Source organism: Nymphalis io, chromosome 24, assembly GCF_905147045.1.
Source record: "Nymphalis io chromosome 24, ilAglIoxx1.1, whole genome shotgun sequence".
Classification (NCBI taxonomy): domain Eukaryota; kingdom Metazoa; phylum Arthropoda; class Insecta; order Lepidoptera; family Nymphalidae; genus Nymphalis; species Nymphalis io.
Window position 1 is genome coordinate 3763777 of NC_065911.1, and position 6499 is coordinate 3770275.

At 33.0% G+C, this 6499-nt stretch overlaps 1 protein-coding gene across 1 annotated transcript in view; it reads right to left on the reverse strand.

The window, feature by feature from the left end:
- LOC126777865 (uncharacterized) overlaps positions 1-6204 on the reverse strand; it is a 99743-nt gene extending 93539 nt beyond the window's left edge. Inside the window, exon 1 of the mRNA XM_050501114.1 lies at positions 5677-6204. The gene's annotated coding sequence lies outside the window, so the exon portion shown is untranslated. The remainder of the gene's footprint in view (positions 1-5676) is intronic.
- Between the last annotated feature and the right edge of the window lie 295 nt (positions 6205-6499).

Genomic DNA, 6499 nt, shown 5'->3' on the forward strand with positions numbered 1-6499 from the left:
TGCCTCGGAAAGTAATTAAAGCCGTTAATCGTTCGCCTAAACTCTTTCCGGCCGTGTCGGATTGCCGTCCCATCGGATTATGAGAATGAGGGAATACCTGAAATGACAGTTTATATGAACAATATGTTAAAGGAACGATGGTCTTTAAAGCAGAGGAGTCCTAGAGTGCAGACCACGGATTGGACCACACAACATAGCATAGCAGGATGATCGATACGACAGGATTTTCTTTTTCACACATACCATTTTCTCGCATTAATATTAAGAAAGAATATTTTTTTAATATTAATATTAATACTTATACTATATATTTATTATATATTTAATTGAACTTGATTTGAACTTGAGATTAATTTGTAAATAACTTGAGAGAAAGCCTCAGAACATATTGGGAGAGCCCCATTACCAGCAATGTAGTATAATTGTCTGAACGATGTTAATGAATGAGAATAAGACGAGGGAGTTGCTGCTATACGTAATCCAAATATATATAATTATATAACTCATTACTTGTGTTTGCGATGATGATATGACGTCACTAATTGATAACACACGCATTTAGTGGACGAAACAGATGTTATTTTTTTTCCTCGTTATGTATGTCAAATTTTGATATTTAATCACGAACTTTCGTTGATAGCCTTTAAATAGAACATTATATTTATCAAAGAATTGAGTTGAGCAGTGGTTTAAAACATGGCAATTGTATACGGAGATTGCGAGTTTGAATCCGGGACTGTACTGCTGAAATTTCATATATTTAATTTGTGTTAATAAGGTCGCATGTTCGATTGATTTTTTTGATAACAATGTCCTCAGATAAAATAATGATGTGACGCACATTTTTGTGTGAATGACTTTTTTATGGGACGAACCTGGGTATGATAGCTTCAAAATCTTCAACCAATTAGACCAAAGATACAATCAATGAAAATATTCCTTATACAAATAGACTTTAGCAATTTTTGAATCGTCATTTTAAAGAATTACCTGACTGATTTCGCCAACGGCAGCAAGTCTCATTAGATATTTAAAAAAATCTTAAAACTCTCTGCGGCCGTACTCGTATATCTAACTACTAGAAAAACGGGGCGATACGGATTATCCATTATGAAAAGACGAAAAGAACAAGTGAATGATTTGAATGATAATCTAAATACGCGTTACCCACCTGAACAGATACAATTTATTTTTAACGCCCGTGTTGCAGTGTAATTACAATTACAAATAACAGATGAGCGTTTTTCTAAATCGGTATGCGGAAATCAGTCATCACTAAATGAGTGAACGAATGAGTTAGTCTAAATTTCGTGAAAATTCTATTCGATTTAATAACATTTTTTATTAATATAATGTAACACTAGTTGCTAGTCTAACTGAAGTTACAGTTTACTAATTTTTTTAATACATTGAGTTGCTTTTGTATTGTTATAATTTCAAACGACTCGTTGTATGTTTGAATTTATATTTTAATTGTCAGTATTTAGTATCGAAAGAATTTACTTGGTGTAGGGATTGTGCTTGCTTGGGTACCTATTCATCACGTATTGTACCGCCTCTACATACTTGGTATTGTTGTGTTCATTAAAGGACGAGTGCGCGAGTGTAACGTTCTAGGGACATAACATCTTAGTTCCTAAGGTTGGTGACGCATTGAGGACGAAAGAGTTTTTTTTATTTAATATTGTGCAAGCTCGTCTGGGTAGGTACCACCCACTCATCAGATATTCTACCGCAAAACAGCAGTACTTGGTATTGTTGTGTTTCGGTTTGAAGGGGGAGGGAGCCAGTGTAATTACAGGCACAAGGGACATAAAATCTTAGTTCCCAAGGTTGGTGGCGTATTGGCTATGAAAGCGATGGTTGACATTTCTTAGAATGCCAATGTCTAAGGGCGTTGGTGACCACTTACAATCAGGTGGCCCATATGCTCGTCCGCCTTCCTATTCTAAAAAAAATATCTTGTATAGCCTTTTCTCTCTCTTTCTTTTCTAGCTCTTGTATAGACATTAAATTGACGCGATATCATAGGTCGAGATCGTGTATGATGTAGAATAATCTATGATATTTATTATCGATAAACAATATATTGCCTACTTTATGCCATATATTTAACTATTCTTTATTACATGGTGCTTTCCCTTCTGTATGGCGTAAAGCTCTCGTGATTCCGATTCCCAAAGTTTCCAATCCTTCTCATTTTAGACCTATTTCTGTTCTTCCATTTCTTTCAAAGGTGTTAGAGCGTGTTGTTCACTCTCAACTAAACCAATTCCTCACTATTAATAAAATCCTGTGCCCTTTTCAATCTGGGTTTAGATTAGGCCATAGTACAGTTACAGCTCTTGTTAAGGTATGTGACGACATTCGCCAGGGTATTGATAACAAATCCGTGACTGTACTAGCTCTCCTTGACTTTTCAAATGCTTTTAATAACATCGACTATGACATATGCTTGGCAATCCTAAGATCGCTAAGCATAGATTATACTGTCATTGAATAGTTCCGCTCGAATCTGTTTAACCGACAGCAATGCATAATTGCTAATAATAAATATTCATCCTACCTAGATATTCCTTCCGGTGTCCCACAAGGTGGTGTGCTCTCTCCTCTTCTCTTTTCTATATTCATTAACACTCTCTCTTCACTTATTTCCTCCTCTTATCATCTATATGCTGATGATCTACAAATTTACGTTACCGCTCCTTTAGACAGTATCGATGAGGCAGCTGCAACCTTGAATCATGATTTGGCAAAGATATCTGAATGGTGTAAATCTTACGGTCTCAAAGTAAACCCGAGCAAGTCGCAAGTGGCTATATTTGGCAGTCATAAGCTTCTGACGAGGGTCCAAGATAAACATCTACCTCCAATCTTATTTGAGGGCCAAATATTACACATGCAAGAGACTGTTAGAAATCTTGGACTACTTCTTGATGCTTCCTTTTCCTGGGTACCTCAAATTGCTGAAATGAGTAGTAAGATTTTCGCTATCATTGATTTTTTAAGGCGATGGAAAAAGCTATTGCCTATCAAGGAAAAGATCAGCTTAGCTAATACGTTCCTCTTACCAATACTGGACTATGTCTGTAATGTCTGCTACATGGATTTAACTGAAGACCTCCTAAATAAATTAGAAGGGCTGCAAAATATAGCCATAAGATTTATTTTTGGTCTGCGAAAGTTTGATCATGTCTCTGAGTATCGGTCTCAGTTAAAGTGGCTGCCAATCAGACTACGAAGAAATCTACACGCCTTATCTCTTCTCTACTCTATTCTTTATATCGATCACACACCATCTTACCTTAAAGAACGCTTTAAATTTCTTGGTTGCGATAGCGCACACAACCTGCGTTCTTCGGATGATAATAAACTAGTTACCCCCTGCAGCCGGACACAAACCTACAGTAACTCTTTTACTGCAAAAACCATCAAACTTTGGAATGCACTGCCTACATATATTCGGCAGTCGAATTCGTTGAGTATTTTTAAATACCGCTTGAAAGCTATTATTTGTCCATTTCCAAGTAAGGTATGTATGTATGTATGTATGTATGAAATAGTATGTGGTTTATAATTTATCGATATATAATTTTATACTCAATAATTATATATAATATGTATATGCTATATAATAATTATATATATATATATTTGTATGTATGTATATGTGTATGTATGTGTATGTATGTATGTGTTATTATATGTGGTTAGTGGGATGTAGATATGTGTAGTTTATTAAATATTTAGTATCACCTTTTTATATGTAAATGCACTTACCTGTTCTCTTACAAAATTCTTTCACCAAAGGTTGTCTGTTAGAGATCGCTATAAGCGATAAGACCGCCTTTGCGCACCATTTTTTTTTTTATTTTCTTTTTCTTCGATTGTTTCCTAATTCTCTCACTTTATGTATATGGTGTGCAAAAAGTGTTAAATAAATAATAAATATATATATATATATATATATATATATAAAGTCAATATAACTAGTTAAGTGAAAGTGTTGTATTATAAATAAAGATCTATTCATCAAGACCAGTTTGTAGCGCATAATAAAGCAAAGCTATTAGCAAATTGCATGGAATATGCATATGCATATCTATAGTTATATGCATATCTATAGTTTGCGTATCTTTACTCCCTTGAATTAGAATAGGCTATGTATTTATATATACGCTACGTTTATTGAAAGTAATTCATCTTCCAGATTGTCTTTGATTTCCATTTCAGTTGTCTGATCAGCTTTATCAGAGTCCAATTGCAAGCTTCACAAATTTACTTTATTAAATTTAAAATACGTATGTTACTGTTTGATTGAAGAAATGTATTAAAAGCTAGTCAGAGTAACTGCGAACATTTCAGAAAATAAACACCTGAGAACCGTCGAAGGAAACAACGTATTTGTTTTTTTTTAGTATAATTTTGTAATTATTTACAATTTTTAATATGATTAAACAGCCATGTCCTAGTTTCTTGTACGTGAGATTTTGTTTAAATTATTAACGGCTACTTATAGTTCTAAATACCTCTAATTCCTGAATAGGTACTACTGGAGTCATATGTTTGGAGAAATTCATTTTGGATATATATTCTATATTTTGGATATATATTCATTATCGAGAAAAAAAAATGGTTATTCTAAAAGCGATAGATATAAAAAAGTTGCTTATTAATTATTATCTTTATAGTTAGAAACTTTGTTACAAACGTATACAGTATACAATCTTTTTTTATTAAAGAAAAGTCGTAAACCTAGATTAACATTGTAAGACAGTGAGTCTTACAAAGTAGATATATGGACTTGATAACAATGTTTTAAAAATAGCATGTTCCATTTAAGATCAATATAGTACCATCAAGATTTGTTATGCTATTTTAGATGGTGGTAGGGCTTTGTGCAAGCTCGTCTGGGTAGGTTCCACCCACTCATCAGATATTCTACCGCAAAACAGCAGTACTTGGTATTGTTGTGTTCCGGTTTGAAGGGTGAGTGAGCCAGTGTAATTACACGCACAAGGGACATAGCATCTTATTTCCCAAGCTATGTGGCGCAGTGGCGTTGTAAGCGATGCTTAACATTTCTTACACTGCCAATGTCTATTCAATAAAAAGAGCTATAGTTGGTATATAATATGCTATATATAGCTATATTTATTTTATTCCTAATTACTAAGGCATTTCTTTATTTATTTTTTCATTAATAAATCTATTATTTACTTTTATATTTTGTATCGCATTCAATATATTTTGATTCGCTGTTAAAGTCCAATTGTATTTTTAGAATTGTTCCTTGCAAATGGTTCATTAGCTTTACGCCTTTATGTCTCTAAATTAGTTACAAATCCTTGTATTTTCTAAACGGAATTTTGTAATTATATTTATATATCAACTGTCCAAGTCACCACTGTTTCTTCAGTAGTGATAGTGAACAGGCAGTGTTCGCACGTACTGAAAGTTAGATTAATTGTCTCGATAAAACAGTTTTTACTGTATTTGAATATAATTATTAGACCTACTTCGATATCTATATATCGAAGTAGGTCTAATATATATATATATATTTCAATTCAACACCTATTAAAATTATGTTAATTAAAATAAAACCATATAATGTTATATCAATCGGTATAATCAATATTGTTCAACATACATTTCAACCAATATTGTACTTACACTTTTGCCCAAAAACACATTTGCATCTGCCATCTTCGGTTCTGAAGTAGCCTGTAGAACACCCACCCAAGAGATGTTCTCGTCCCTCTTTAACGGTAGAAGTAAAATTCACTGTAGCTTCAGTTGTTGGATTCGATACAAAATTCAATTTGGTGTCATCTTCTTCCTTAGTTTTAACAAAACCGGTTACTTCCTTATTTAATTCTTTATCGTTATAAGCCGCAGTAGATGTTGCAACGAACTTATTGTCATCGTTAGTTTTATTATCAGCAACGGTAACTACACCAGCTGTTCCCTTTTTTGGATCTTCTTTAAAATTTAATGCATGATGGATATCATCGAGGACCTTGTGAGTTGTATCGTGAATTGAGCTGATTATTCCTTTGGCTAATCCTGCATCACCATCGCTAGTAAGCAATAGTAGATTCACAATAATACATAAACAGTATACACTTCTCATTTTGTTTAATTGTTCAAGACGTGTTTTAACTGTAATGATCGTATAACAACTACGCCTACTTACGCAATATTTCTAAGAAGGTAACTGGCTTGACCTATTAACCTTTGACGATATCATATAATGCTGATAATAATATATTACATTAGTTTTACGAATAGATAAAAAATTACAAGTATTTCTTAACATTAGCGGGTTTTTATTCTGAACAAATATATATAAGATCATGAAATGCGCACATGTCACGATAATAGGAAAATTTAAAACTAACTACGAAGCGCAGATACGTATGTAAAAATATTATATACTTAAACCTTCTATGAAATGTGTTACATCTTCTGTAATAAGTTATGTATATTTATTAAA